Source organism: Urocampus carinirostris, chromosome 1 (assembly GCF_059441175.1).
Source record: "Urocampus carinirostris isolate Australia breed hairy pipefish chromosome 1, RoL_Ucar_1.0, whole genome shotgun sequence".
NCBI classification, from domain to species: Eukaryota; Metazoa; Chordata; class Actinopteri; order Syngnathiformes; family Syngnathidae; genus Urocampus; species Urocampus carinirostris.
This window is the reverse complement of record NC_142349.1, coordinates 38,340,345-38,356,523: the sequence shown is the minus strand read 5'-3', so window position 1 is coordinate 38,356,523 and position 16,179 is coordinate 38,340,345. Positions and strand designations below refer to the sequence as shown.

At 38.5% G+C, this 16,179-nt stretch overlaps 1 protein-coding gene across 6 annotated transcripts in view; it reads left to right on the top strand.

Moving 5' to 3' along the window:
- LOC148374578 (zinc finger protein 521-like) overlaps positions 1-16,179 on the top strand; it is a 200,774-nt gene that overhangs the window by 41,204 nt on the left and 143,391 nt on the right. The window lies entirely within an intron of this gene.

Genomic DNA, 16,179 nt, shown 5'->3' with positions numbered 1-16,179 from the left:
GCCCTTGCTTGCATAGGTCTCCTCCGGACATTCCAGTTTCCTCCCACATTCCAAAAACATGCATGCCAGGTTAATTGGTCGGTCCTAGGTGTGAATGAGCGGGCGACTTGTCTGTCCCTGTGTGCCCTGTGACTGCCTGGCCCGCAGATGTGGGTGTCCCGTGCCCACTGCCCTAAGATGGCTGGGATGGGCTCAAGCACTCCCGCAACCCTACTAAGGATAACCATTGCAAATAATGGATGGATAATGTCTTTTCACGCTGATAATTGTGCTCATTTTATTATACATACATTAATAGTTTATTTCCTGGTTACTGGTTGCACCCCCTAGTGATAAGGTTACAGTAGACACTCAAATTTAGGAGAAAAGACATGAATGAGTTTTAAACTTGCAAGAAGAACACGACATGACTGTAAAAGAAACTGTTCTAAATGCCCGCGCCTAAGCACTTTATTTTTATCAAATCTCCTTGTTTACAATAATACATCTGCCCTAAAATGTGTAGATATCAAAGAACAGCAACACCATTTTCTGATATTGATAATCATGTAAACAGTGCTTAATAGTCAAAATATCAAACAACAATGAGATATAATTGTAACGAGTTGGCATTTTATGGATTTTTTTGCAGGTGACCATTTTTGAAAACAAATTTAACTTATCAATATGATACAATATATGGATATTATATTCCAATTTAATTAGATAATTTAATATGTTTGTGTGTTTGTAAAACAAGAATAAAATACTTCTATAGGGCAATATCATCTGATATGGCAGATTGCAAATGTTTTTTTTTCTTTTCAAGTATTATTTTTCATATTTTACCACAAAATAATTCATCACATAAATTGATAATGAGAAAAAATATTTGAAATGACCAAACATATCTATTACAGATTATCTTTAAACTCAAACATACATTTTTAGATCTTGTATAACTGCACAGATTATTTGCCTCTTTTAAAGTGTTTTTTCTTTATTTATGACCAAAAATATTAAATTATATACCAGTGCAAGAACAGCCTTTTTGTCAATTTTTTTTTTGTAAAATATTGTTAAAAATAGTAAAGTAAGAGAGGTGTTGAGCAGCTGATGCCACAATTATTTTCTTTGTTTCTAATTAGATTGTAAAAACAATAAAAAGAGAGACTATTAAAATTACTTTGAGACACTTTTGATGCAAATTGCTGGACGTTTTTTCATTAAAATCTAGTGTGGAATAACATAGCAAAAGCATAGTATAGCATAGCTCTAATAATGTCATCATGGTTTTATCTTATATTCTACCTTTTCTATTTAATTGCCTTTTTTAAAATTTCTGTGAGGAAAAACAAAACTTTTTTGTATTCCTGCAGTAATGTTAAATGATGTCACATTACAAGAATGGTAGATGGCTGAAAGCTAAGTTTTGAGAGGACTGATCTCTTGATCATGTTTGCCTTGTTGATCATCCGTCCCCATATAAAGGCCTGCACTTTAGTAGGCATAGCATTATAATTCCTTTCAAATATTTTTGCATACCCACAAGCCTTGACTCGCAGCCCCCAGACTCTCCTTGGCGAAGCCCCCGCCCCAAAGTAGCAAGGCCAAAGACTAGCTGGAGTCCCAATGCTAGCGTGACGCTAACAGAAGCAAAAAAGAAGGCTGCCATTGGCAGTGTGTGTCATTGACCTGTTGATGGATGAACGCTGCTAAAAATACTCTGACAAGGTGGCAGAGAAAACTAATGATGTGATTTGAAGGGTTTTCACGTGTGTGTGAGTCTTCCATCCTTGGACATGCTGTCCTCCTTTGCGCATCCGGGTTTTTTCTCATTGCCACTCCCTCCTATTTTAAAATCAAGTGGAAATTTGTATTCTAAAACTAATTTGTTGTAATTGCCAACAAATTAGGGTTTGTTTGAGAAATTGGTTGTCGAGACTTGCCCAACATATAGCACTCAGCACAAAGCATGTTGTTAAAAACACTGGATTGAGTTGAAATGGTGTAAATATACAGCAACTTTCAAATAGTGTCATTGATAACAGAGCCTAAAATACAATCGTAATAAGGGGAAGCTAATTTTTTTTCCTGGCAGATTCACAATACTTTTAAAAAAAAATGGGTAATAAACTATTTTTCACTAAAGTAGTAAGTTGAAAATTAAAGTTGAAAAGTTGAAACAACAACATTTGAAATAAGCAAACATTTCACCCATCGGGGAAAATAATGTTTTTTAGTATTCAATAACCAAAAGTTATTAATTAGAAATGAAATGGTCTAAGCTTCATCTCCAGTACAAATTCTTTTCACTTTCCACTGAAAATATTGTGTACTTTTGGTGCCTTGATGTACTATAAGCCGCCTCTGACTATAGTGTTGGGTGCTTATCTTCTTAAAGAAGAGACTGACTCAACGGCGCCTCTAACGGCCGGTAAAGTAGCGCCTCACTACTGACTTCAGACAGAATGGTTAACGACAGATTAATAAATTAGCGCTACTCTGCTTCTTCAAGTTGCTGCGTCTGCTGGATAGTTCCAATTGTATTCCAGTTGAAAAGTCTTGTTATGAATCATGAATGATTTGTGTTGTCTGTGCTATTTTGGAAAAGGCGCTACTGTACTGTGGGGCCCGAATATTTCATCCAGCCATTCATCCGCTTGTCCTCATTAGGAGTGTGTGTGCACCCAGATGGCTTTTGGAGGACTGGTCTGCACTTAATAGCAACAACCATTCAAAACTATGTAACAATTTCCATCATTCAGTCAAACTATATGAATACATTCTCAAGAAATGGCGTGCTGGCTGCTCCAGTGAGCTTTTGTTCCCTCTTCTTATTACAGGCATGTGCTGGTTGGCCCCGCGTGCACACGTTTGCCAAGAGCGACTGACAAATCAAAGTGAGCTTCGCTTTTACTACCAGCCGACAGAAAGTAGCCTTTTAGGGGAACGTATAGGTGCTGAACCTTCTTTAACACGGCCGTCCTTCGCATTCAATTAAATCTGTCTATGTCTTGATTCGTCTGTTCGGGAACATCGAGACACAAAGTGCATTATTTAAGAGGTGGCAGGGGCTGGAATTAAAATTCTCTTTGCTGTAATTAGAATTGTTTTGTGGCGTAATGGTCGGGAAATAGTCTGCATCGCTGTGAGATTTTCACTTTTGATTTAAAGCCACAATGGCGAGTGCCGGTTGTACTTTGTGGTCACAACTGACTCAGCCGTATTCCTGCTATGATGAAGCCGGGCTTTAATAAATGTCAATCTTACGGACAAATAACGCTTAATTGCTCAACGCTGATAGGAGGGAAAAAAGTGAGTTCAGATAAGAGCCCCTGTGGAAAGCAAACAAAAGATTCTAATTGCCATTAGGGCATTGTGATTGTGCAGAAACACTATTAGTATTCAAACACAGTGGGAGAAAAGAAACTTGGAGATGGCATACTAAGCACTGCACTGTGTGTGCGTGTGTGTGCATTTTTGTGTAAACTCCGAAATATGGGAGGAGATTTCCTTTGTGGCATTATGTAGACATCCATGACCAATTAATCTGTCTTATATCCAGCCCCCACTCACAGATGGATGCTTTATTAGGGACATTTTTTTAATCAAGAAGCATCACCTGCTAAAAGACGCCATTTTTACCAATCGAAACATTTTCTTTTGGGGAAAACTAAACAGTTAATGATTTGAAATATTGCCACGTTTATTTCAGCCTTCTAAATACAAATTTATACATAAACATTTAACAACGCTGTGAATGTTTAAGCATAGTCGTTTAATTCTGAAAAATTCAGTGAAATCTCTATACTATTTTATCCAACAACTAAGGAAGAGGTCGCACAGCTGCATTCCAACAAACGTAATCATTTTTTATTACCTATAAAATATCCGGAAAAGATATTCACAAATAACCCAGAATACTCTCTAGCTTTTGTATGAAAAGAAAAGCAGTTATCTGTAAGAATCAGACAGCAGTAACGTAATAAAGAGCCTTCAGTCTTGCCTATAAGCAGCATTAACTATAGTTGCATCCAGGTCGAGGTTTGAAGGCTATAGCTATCATTGGAACTAATCGTGTTGGGACCCATATTTCAGGATCTGAAGTGTTAGCGATGAGCTGTTTTTCATAAATAATCATACCTACGTGTGTGTGATATGGCAAAAAAAAACCCAATAAAATTCAAATCTCAATTTTCTCACGTCTTATTGAGTAATTTTATGACCATTTTTCTTTCATGTTACATAATAAAAAATTGTCAGGAACCAGGAACGAAGACGGGAACCCAATTGCGTCAGTTCTTAGTTTTATTTGAAAAGAGACGTAAGCTGGCACCCACGATCCAGTGATCGTTGATTGTTGGGAGCAGGTCGCTCGTTACGCGGAAGTGGCACTTCTCTGGCGAGCGATAGCGGTGTCGAAGAGGGAAAAGCAGGTCGGGTTACTGGGGCACAGGAGCAGAGACGTCATCAAAGGGAAACAGGTCGAAGCCGGGAAGCGTACGGGAGTCAAAAAACAGGGAGTCAAGTTCGGAAAGCTTGCCTTAGCGGGAGCTAAAGGTTCGCAACGATCGGACGCCAGTAACAGGGAGCCGGGGGGTTTAAAAAGTGGCAAGGAACCAATCAGCGACCAGGCCTGTTGGTGCCACCGAATCAGTAATCATGACAAAAATATATGACATTTGAGAAAATACATAATTAATGAACAGGGTTTAAATCATATTTTATCATAATTTGCATGGTTTGATATAAGGCATTCACATAAGGACACTATCATTAGTGTCTAGCAACTGTTTACACAATGGTCAACATTGGTAGTTAAGGTCCATGAAACTAGCATTATCTGATACATGACTTACCATTAACTGCCGGCGCTAGTGATATTAGCTGGCCAAGGACTGCGGGAACAGAAAAGAATAGTCCCCAAAGATAATCTAAGGATTCTAACATTTTTTAAGATCACGATCATGTTTACATCTTTCACAATATGCTGTCATATCGCTCACCCCTGACTACCCACCAACATATTCCTGTTAAAAGAGACTATTAAGTTTAACCTTTTTATGCAAATACATATAAATGTCTCCGTATAACCTGTTTCAGTCAGTGTTTACCTTAGCTTTCTTTTATTGCCAGATGTACTAATCATATAAATTCATATATCTGTGCCTGTTTATGCATTGTAGAATATTCTCCAGAGAGAAAAATGAATACAAAACACGGCATATAATTTTTGAGTGTTCGAGTTACACTCACTTTGCATTTTCTTCTCAGGCAGCCTAAATCTGCATTTATGAGCAAACATTCGACATAAACCTTATTGGGCTTGTAAAAAAACATATTTAAGAGGATATTTGGGTTTTGTTTACCCATTTTGAAACCGTTATGTAAACATTAGGGAGCACTATGAGTTTCTTTTCTTGGTTTGCCCTTGCTAAAAGGAGCATGGGCATTATCTGACCACAAGTTTCACAATATTCTGGTAAGTTTCCATAACAGCTCAATGGTAGAATTGAGTCACAGCCACAAGAGGCTTTTCGTGCTAATACGTAGCAGGTTGTGGTGCTTTTATGTATCAGAAAACTCCAAAAGTAGTCGAGAGTGCATGCCGACCACACCCAAGATGGACGGGAAGAAGGAGAAAGATGTTACATGTCACCACGATCAATGGCAACCATTGTCTACCCCCTCCCCCGGTCTGCCAACCCCGCCAGCCCCCAACCCGTCTGGTGGAGGTGTAACACCTTTCCGTGCACTTAAGCCATGACCACTGCAGTGCGCTGAGGGAGCGCACGGGTATGGATTGCTTGGCGTCCCAGATGCAATCGGCGCTATCGATCGTGCTAATGCTGGACTGTGGAGAAAGGCAAGAAGCTGTGGGGGAGGGAGAATCGGAGGGGGAGGAAGAGGCAACGGGAGAGCAAGTGCTGCAGGAATGCGTCCCCGGGGAGCCTCCACTGGGCCAGGGCAGGGCTTCAGGAATGCTCCCCCAGAGATCTTAAGCAAAGGCAATGGGCATGGCCGCAAGAATGCTCCTCTGGAGACTTGGGGCCGGTTGGGGCAGGACTACAGGAATGTCCCCCACCCCTCCCTTTGTCCTTTCCCCCAACCAAAGCACCCCTTCAACTTCAGGGGCGCCAAAGGGAGGCGAGGGGAGGGCGGGGTGGCCCCCGCGGCTCCAGTATGGCTGCGGATAAGGTTTCCATGTGGGATCAGCATCCTGCCGATGGGGTTTTAGGCCGCCTTGGGGAAGAGACAGGAGGCCAGAGGCTTTTTTTTCCGTGGGCCTTGCCAAGGCAAAGCCTCACTATTGCTTAGCGTCTCAACAGAGCAAGTAAAATCATTTTCAGCCAAGCCACCACACTGACTATGTTTGCATGCAGGCACAATTTCATTTAAGATTAGATTCAACACCAATACTATGATTTGACATGATATGTGGTTAAACTGTTTTGCTAATATATTTCGTTGCTCTTTTTATTATGAATAGAATTTTAATTAAAGTAAACCAATAGGGTTTTTCCGATGCCTTGTGCTCAATTTCTTCTTCGGATATTTCTTCGCTGGTCAGTAAGGGAACCTTGGTCTTGTAATACAGAAACATAATATGTATGCTAACTTGCTATACAAGCCTCAAATTATTATATTAATTTCTCAGCGACAGTTTCCATTTAATTCTGTCAGTATGGCAAAAACGTAAGCTTGTGCTTTAGACTAGTAACGTACAAGCATCACTGGTAAACACAAGAAACTCAGCAGCCCGACACATTTTCGGAGCAAGCACAAAAAACACACTCATGAGCAGTGTTATGAATAACGGCATTATGAATACAAACATTTTGCTACAACTTATTTTTCAAGTAATGGAAATAGTTACTTCCCCGGAAACTAGTTACTTTTATCATTAACTAACTAAGTTACTAACTAAGTTGGTCTGGAAGGAGTTGACAGTAACTATTACTGATTTATTTTTCAAAGTAACATGCCCAACACTTCTCATAAGTCGCGTAAATAAAAGTTCAAAGTGGGAACGTCCATTTGGGTGACCTCGCTAGTGTTTTTTCCACTTGTATTATGAATGTTTCCAAAAAGCGTGTAAAACTTGTTGTTACCGAAACCAGAATTCTTTAGCCAAATAATTATTGCTCATAAATGCAGTTGTTCAGGAACAAGATTTCAAACTAAGTTGAATTTCAAATCTTCCCCTAACATTATTTGAATGGCCTTGCACAAATACTTGCTTTCATTATGGCTCCAGTCCCCTGGAGCAATACCTTTTCTTGCGTCCTTAGCCCTTCCTTCCCTTCCTTCCCTCGAGAGATCGGCGCCCGGCTATTTTAACCCTCTGCGAGATGACCTTTTTAATAAGTGTCTTTCTCTGTTTTCCTGCCTGCCACTGTGCGAGCAAACAGAGCATGTCTTCTGCTTCCCCTAGATAAAGAAATCAATCAAAAAAGGGTGCGACAGAGTAGCAGAGAGCGATAACCGGGCCATGTATAGATTTATATTATGTAGATTTCCCCCCCTTTGTTGCTTCTTCCCTGCAGACGTCTCAACCGGCTTCAATAAAGCGCATCTCCGATTTATGAGAGAATGCGGAGCTAGCACTCTAAACAATAACACCCTCCACAAAACGCCGAGCGCAGAGGTAATGTCATGGAAATGGAGGGGACATGTTTATAATATACCAGCCGTTGACGAGTAGGGCAGAATGTTCCTGAGAGCTGGGATACAAGTTTTTACATAAGTTCTATGGGTCAGCCACATGGAAACATTTAGTAATAGCTCACTGGCAGCCGTTTTTATAACACCGTCTTATTAGCTGTAGTCTGTAACTCTCTGCATTGATCACCATTGACAATGCCTAGAAGACTGTGCCTGGGTTATGTTGGCTTCAAAACACCTCACACAGGACTGGTTTGTGACAAAGGCATAAACCTGCTAAGTCGTGCTCTGGTATCCCGGTACAAAGGAGAGGATTGGGATTAAAATGCATAGACAAGACAAGCTACGGTTCTTAGAGCGGCTCGCGATTGGGGTCGGGGGTCCTGTCTCGACTACGCTGGCGTACTGGGGCGCCTGTTATTCGTGAAGAGCTCGCGAGAAAGGAATAGACGAGCTTTAGAGTCGGCCGTGCCACCCGTCGTGCCTGTGCCAGTAACATTAACAGGAGTGTCATTAGGAATTCAAAGCGTATGCCCTCAAGAGAATGCCCCTTTTCTCTTTGCCTTCATCTCCTGCTACCCTGCGCCACACACTGCTCACATTATGCACTGTATAAAGTATTTATTGCCCTTTGTCAGTCTTGGGCTGAGTTTCCTGCTGAAAACCAATCGAGAGGGGAACGAAGAGTTTTTGGCTCGAGTTGAAGCTTTGGGGCAATGGTGGCATGGTTATCAACACCCACTCCCCTTTTATCAAACATTCGCGTATCTGCTTGCTCAATCAGCCGTCCATTTGGAGCGCTCGCTCATGCAAATAAGCCACAACGTTGCAACACCTGCGTGCTTCCACATTGTGGTTTAGATGACGCGTCATTTAGCGCCCCGCAGGCTCCACTTGACCTCTTTCATGGAACATAAATAACTATCACTCACGAACCAGCCGTTGCTATATGATAGATTCACCGGCATCATAATGCAATAATAGGGCCAGATTTTAGGAAGAAAAAGATACCAGTTATGATTTTAGCTGCATTGAATCAAATGTAACAATGATAAGCCTAGCTTATTTGTTGCCTGCGTGTAAGCTATGTGTGTGGCCACCATCTCAGAACCAGAATGGAAATTCACATTTTTTTCTGTAAATAGTGAGAGTCTATTACACACTCTCCCACTAAGAAGCAAATACAAGCAGTGGTTGAAGTTATAAACATCCCATCCAGAATAAAATGTAAGATGTATTTTAATACACAGTTTTATTTCGTATCGGTTGACCGCATTGTCATCAGATTTGGATTGATTATCTATAAACCTTTTACTATAAAAATAAAAGTTATGAATTGATACTGATTTAAAAAAAATCAGCCAGACATTCTGGGTGCTCAGCACCCTAAAAGCGCTGAACCTATATTCGTCCTTGGTCTGAGTCATGTCTTAATTTTCTTAAGTTTGTTCATTCTTTGAAGAAACGTGTGTCTGTGTGAATTTGTGCAGACCTGTTATCATTAATCCCTCATTCCTTTTGTTACTTGGCTTGGTTTCTTCGGCATTCCTTCGCCAAACTCTTCGTGACTAAAATGTGTACTGGGCAGACAAAAAAAATCTGAATCTCCAAATAATCTGATTGATTGTTGTCGGTGGGATTTTATTGAATAAGTGTAAAAAACTTATTGCAGAAACGCTCTGAGAGTGTTCCATCATTGGGTTGTCAAGGATTCCTGCTTGGGTTCCATTCACACGGTTCATGGATCCCTTATTTATGTCAAATAGTCTTACCAGGACCACAAGACGCTTGTCACAGTTCTTGTCATTTGAACGGCTTTGTTACTCCTTTGTTCTCATCGTTCCATTCTTCAATATACTAAATAGTTTTGCAAAATGTACATCAATGTTAAAATTCAGTGCCTGAAGTACACATGAAAAAGAACCTTTGCACATGCAATGACAACCCATCAGGTTCTATTTTAGATTTTTTAAACAATGGCCAAAGGAAAAGATGCTCAACAAAGTCAAATAGTTTTTACTTCAAGTAAGCAAAAAAAAAGGAAATGAAAATAGTATTAATTTCTGCATAACATCCATCCATCCATTATCTGCATCGCTTATCCTCAGTAGGGTCAAAGGGGTGCTGGAGCCCATCCCTGCTATCTTCAGGCAGTGGGCAGGGGACGCTCTGAACTGGTTGCCAGCCTAGTCGCACAGACAGACAGACAACTCACTCGCTCATTCACACCTATGGACATTTCGGACCGGCTAATTAAACTGACATACATGTTATTGAAATGTGGGAGGAAACCGGAGTGCCCGTACGAAATCTATGCAGGGACGGGGAGAACATGCAAAAAGTACGATTCGATCCCATGACCTCAGAACTGTGCAGCCCACGCACTAACCATATTGAATGATATTGAAATATTTGGCGAAATACTGTATGAAATATGAGAAAATTGTAAAGATAACATAATTGTATTGAATGTCATGAGCCGCAGTCATATTCTGAGAAGACTTATTTGAACATCAATAAGATAATGTTAAATGTCATGTTAATAAAAATATAGAATACATTTACATATACCAGGCTTATTGTCGTTGTTTTTGGCTCCTATCAATGGTTGCTCAGTTCTGAGTTACATACACATTACGGTATTGGAATATTCAGATATAATTTAGGTGTTCTATTCAAAACTGTCAACGCAGTGGAATTAAATAAAAAATACGGCGCAATATTTTTTTAATTTTATTTTAGTTTTGGTGGATGTCAATTTCTTCTTCTACATTGTGTTGTTCGTACTGCCGTTTTCTACATTTTCATCTTTGTTTTTGACTCAGTGCATAAACTTTTTCTTTCATTCTTTAATCAAAACTCAACATGCAGTTGACATTTTTTTTTTATTAGAATACAGTAATCCTTTGTTTTTGGCGAAATGTCCAGCGATAGTCAAAACTTGTGGGGTAGAAACTCTTATTTATTTATTAAAAACCCAATTTACAGGCACAAGTATTTGATTAATAAATACAAGTACTGTGCTTCACTTTATAAAAAATAAATATACATACTGTCAAATTATGATTGAAAAAAATAATCGTAGTGTTTTGTTGCAAAATTGTATGGATTAAGGAAACGATCCACTTTACATGCTACTTTGTTGCCAACATGTGGAAAACTGCATTTATGTTCCTGTTCTGTCCTACAGAAACCATACATTTTTCCATTATCAAACTTTTTTTTTTTAAAAGCACGAGGGATCCATTAGCGAGTGTCAAAGACCTGCTTGTGGCTCTAGAGCAAATTTAGCTGTTTGAGAAGTTTAGAATAGTTGGCCATAGAAAGCATCTTATTCTAGCCCAGATTTTTTCAACCTTTTTTGAGCCAGGGCATGTTTTTTACATTGGAAAGATTTTGCGGCACACCACTAACCAAAAATGTTATAAAATGTTTTATTACAATATAATTTATAATACCCCTAGTTTTACAGCACAGACACTTGACAATGATGTCATATTTGCAGACAATTATTCATTAATGTTTTATAAAATGTTGAATTTTAAAAAGTGACATTAGATAATTTTTCACAACACACTTGAGGATCTCTCATGGCACACTAGTGTGTTGTGGCACAGTGGTTGAAAATCGCTGCTCTCGCCAATGAGAATTCAGAACACAATGCACAACAAAAATCTGCAGGGTAGCGAATTAGCAATAAATATACCGCGATGGAATTGTCACTTCTCTTTTGCAAAAATCACAGTTGGTAATATTTTGTACGGGCTTCTACTCATCTAGACATAGGCTCTTGTATTAATATTGATTCGGGAGTATGAGCAAAACTCGCTTTTTCTTTCTGGATCTTTGGAGCAGCCATTTTTAGAGTTTGGTGTCAGGGAATCATGACATCATAAACGCTCAGGTTTCAAGTAATGACAAATTATGGTTCTGCTTAAAAAAAATTAATAAAAAAGGGACTTGTCAATTTTGCTTAAGTTTCAATATGTGTCTATGAATTATTTATTTGTTTGATTGCACCGTCCTTCTCCTGAATTGTAAGCTTGTCTATGCACAAAGTATGTTGACTGCGCTAGCTCCACTTTCTCTTTGTTCACTTCTTTTTTAGAGGCACGGGCACAAGGACGACACATTAAATCTTAACAGGCTGCGTTTGGCCACATTGGATTGCCAAATGGTTTAAGCCTCCGCTGCTCCCTCCGGCAGGAACGCTTGCTCGCCGAATTTGAAGAACAATTTCGCTAAAAGATGGCTTTCGCACCCTCTGTCACTCGAGCTGCTTCGCTTAAACCAGTGGACTGACAGTGACTCCATCTCGGGAGAGGCTTAAGTCCCACGCCGTGTAACCGTTGTGGTAATTGCCTTGGCCCTTGATGTTTGAAGCGTCTTGGCTCCTACTCGGTAACTGTTGCGTGTTCAACAAGCGTGCAGAAAAACAAATCTTCTTGTTATGTGCTGCCAAAAATCTGTTTAGTGCCAAGTTAACCAACATCTGATACTGATAGTTCTGGTTTTGACAGATAGATCAGCCCACAGCAATATGATTTTCTTTGATGCATCTCTATGAACGACACTGTTAGTGTGCACAGCAACGCAAGATCGAAAATAAAACTGTATCTGCTTGTCTAGGTCAAAAAGTAATCAAACAACTCTCAATTTCATTAATTCGGGCGAAAATCTTCAGACAATAATTTGATTACAGTGCCAATACCTCTATTGGCATTCCTCCTTTATTTGTGCATGTATTTACTGTGGTTAGGAGTTTCATGTGTAAAACTTTAAGTTGAAGTGAACACATTTTATTTCAATTAAATGACTAAATCTCCCTGTAAATCATTTTTTTTGTAGAATGTCAACATCCCAAATTGTGATATCCAGCTTTTATTATTTATTGTCCTTTTTGTCAAGATCATAACATTTTAAAATTGTGCAGCAAATCCTGACATTCATTTTGGTCTTATGTTGCTAAATTGTGAAATAAAAATGGCTTCTTCATCAATTTGGCACACATCACACAAAAGGATTGTGCTCTGTACAAACGAATGCAAAATGTCTAAATAGCTATGCCTTTAAAAAACAGTTTAAATTATTCATAGGCACATGGCAAGAAAAAAATAGCACTTTAACTAAAATAGCATGCATTGACACAATTTAAAGATAATACAATTAAATTAATTGAAAAGAGACAGAAAAGGAAAAAAAGTTACTTTCTCGTGTTAATTAAACAAATTATTTAGTAAAATGAAAGGAAAGAAAAAAAAAAATTACATTTTTCTATTGCATTTTTCATTCGAGCTTACTTGAGGTGCAAAATCAAATTCATTAATAGCTAGTTGTTAGCAAAATAATCATTGTTTTATTATTGATTGTTTCTCATTTAAGGTTACATTTAAAATATTTATTTTAGTTTCTCAACAGTAAACATTCACACTTTTGAACATTTGTATTGATAATAAATAAATCTTTGCATTAAATTTGAATAAAATGTTTTGATGATGTTGAAATGTAAGTTTATTGTTTACAATTCGTTAAACTTCATATTATTTCTATGAAACATAAATATTGGTCAGCTTATGTAGATTGGGAACATTTTTACGTAATACTTTTACAATTATTTTTTAGCTAGACAGTTTGAACCAAATATCTGCTTTTTTATTTTTTTACAATCATCAACATAATCAACAACACAAGTATTTTACGACATGAGATTGCTATTTCCTTTCTGCCGTGGTAATTTGAATAAACGTTTTATTCTACAATAGCAGGATTCAAATGACAGTTCTGTTGTTGATATTGGATTTATAGGTTAATCCACAAAATAGTGGCTGGATTAATCACATATTAAAATATTAGTAACTGGCTTTACATTAGTCACTAGCATATTAATTTTGTGTTGCTTTACATCTAAATGCTGCTGCACCATGTTTACTTGGACTTGGTTTAGTTTAGTACAATATTAGTTATTGCATGTAAAATTGCTCCAAATAGTGTTCGCTCAATGTCATGCCACTTTACATGCACTTCCCCAATTATTTCACTTATTATATTGGTTATAACTTGTGAAGCCTCAGGCGAGGTCTTGGAGTTTTCTTGACGATTTTCAGCTCCAACCAACCAAAAATGTCAACACAGAATACTGTTGAAACTCCCTAACAGTCCATAAAAGTTTGCATGGAAATGTAGCGCGCATCGATCCCCCATAGAGTTGTTTTTCCTTCAGTGTTGTGTATGCCAAAGCTGCCAGTAATGAGAGGAAAGCAAAGTGGGAAATGGAGGGCAATGGAAAGAGTGACCATTCAGACAGGTTTATGTGCCCCAGGGGGGTTTAGCCTCGCACTGCGCTGAGCCAGCTGTGACGGCATCCTGCTAGCCGCTGTGCTTTGGGAACTTTTTGGGGCTACAGTCGACTCAACGTTTCCCTTCTCCGCCGCCTCTCCCTGGGGTCGATGTTTTTGTTGGCCATGGTGAAGCGCTCAAGCTCTGCAGAGCAGACACTCCTAAAATTCAGGATACAGGGAGTTGAACCACCCACAAGGAAAGAAATTCTCAAATATCATGTGAGGCAAGTGCATTGGTGCTTGGTGGCTAATGGCCAGTTTGAAACAAAAAGGTGGCATTCATAAATTGAGTTTTATGCGGCAGACGAGTGTCATTGAGTGTGTCTCTGGTCGGCAGCTGGACTTTGTCTTACAGATGGGAACAATTGCAATATCCCAGCCGTGAAGCCAAGTAGCTCCTGCATTTTAGCCTTAATGTTATGCTATACTAGAGAGAAGTTAAAGGTCATCTAATATATTCCACCTGAAATCCGCCAGGCTGAATGATCATTCCCGAGCAGTGGATCGATTGATCAGAGAGCTTCTCTGAAGAATGAGTGGCTACCACTCGCCCAAGGCTGTTAAAAAGTCAGCTCGGTGCATGTCTCTGTGATCAACTCAGTCATTAGGAAAACATTTCCACGTGCAGCAGGCACCCAAAAGGTTCAGCCAAATCCGTCCTAATTTTAGTTGATTTGATTGGTTGTTAGTGCTAAAACTTTGAAGCCAATTTTCCAATGATTAAGAATTTCTTTGGATAGTTGAGCTAGTACAACTGCTGACTTTGGATTAATGATCAGCGATCTACTCTCGGTCAGGAGGTGCATTACAAATGAGAGCCAAACATTATGCAAGGGAAGAAATGTAGTTACCTCATAGAAATTGTGAATGTGGTAATAGCACTTGAGAGCTTTTCGATTGAATTAATGTTGTAACCTTCACTTATCAGTATGGGTAGTTTCATTCCCTTTTCTGTGGCAGTAACCCAGTTACGGGCCATTGACACATATTTATATACGAGTCGATAAAAAAAGTCATTAAAATGGACTTTTAAAAAAATGTTCTGGATTAACTTTTTGTTTTATTGAACATTTTAAACTTATTTTTCCTGGTCCGATGCAAAAAAATAAATGTATATATATATATATAATCCATCCGACATGGCATACCATTTTACAAATTCCCAAAATGAATTTCATATTAAAATGATGCATACCAAGGTGAAAGGTCTCATTTTGATTAGTTTTCCTATTTCCGTCCCCAATATGTATTGTTATGTTTCATTACTAACAGGTTACAATGATAGTAATTTAAAAAAGAAATTTTACTCATGATTGTACCAACATTTTCTGCCAGTGGCGAGAATTGTTATTTATTTATTTAACTATTTGAATTATGTTACTTAATCCGTTTTACACTGCAACACGTTTTGCTTCCCTGGCAAATTATTTTGCTCTGTATAAGTATTCTTTATTTGGATGTGTATATGGTTTGGTTCTTCTGGTAAAATTCGCAAAATTATCTGCATTAACAGAAATAGATAATTTCTGTATTTTAAAGGATTTACAACTTTGGTACTACTAAAACTTTTTAAATAGGAAAAAGTTATTTTTACCTCATTTGAAAACTTACTTTTTACTGCATTCTATCATTCAATTGTCTAACTGATGTTGGTGGTTTTCCAAGCATTTTTCTCACTTGTTCCCTATATGAAATTGTACCTCACAGGACAAGTTGAAAATAGTTACCATGTCGGCAGAAACACTGACAGCAAACTTCAGTCTAGCACTTCCCTCTAACTGTCTAGCACATTGAGTTAATCATCACCCTGCCCGTCAGAACTTGGCAGGGGAAAAAATATTGGATGTGCTAATGAAAGTGTTGCTTGCCCTTGGCATGAGCTCAAGCTTTAGATAGAATTAAGTTACATTGCAGATTCACATAGGAAATCAACTCACAAGCTGCATTAAAAGTCGAGCTGTTATCCATTGTGGCCTTCCGCATCTTCAACAGATGACCTTTTAAAAATAAAATACAAAGACTTTAAGAACCTCAAGTGAACTGGTAAAGAATGATACGATTGATAGGCACAGTAATTCCTCGGTTATTATGGTTATTGGGGACCAGAACTCCCCGCAAAACAAAAAAATCTGTGAAGTAGCATCGCACTTTCATAAAAGTCTCGAAGGGTCAAACTTACGTTAAGATGACATCT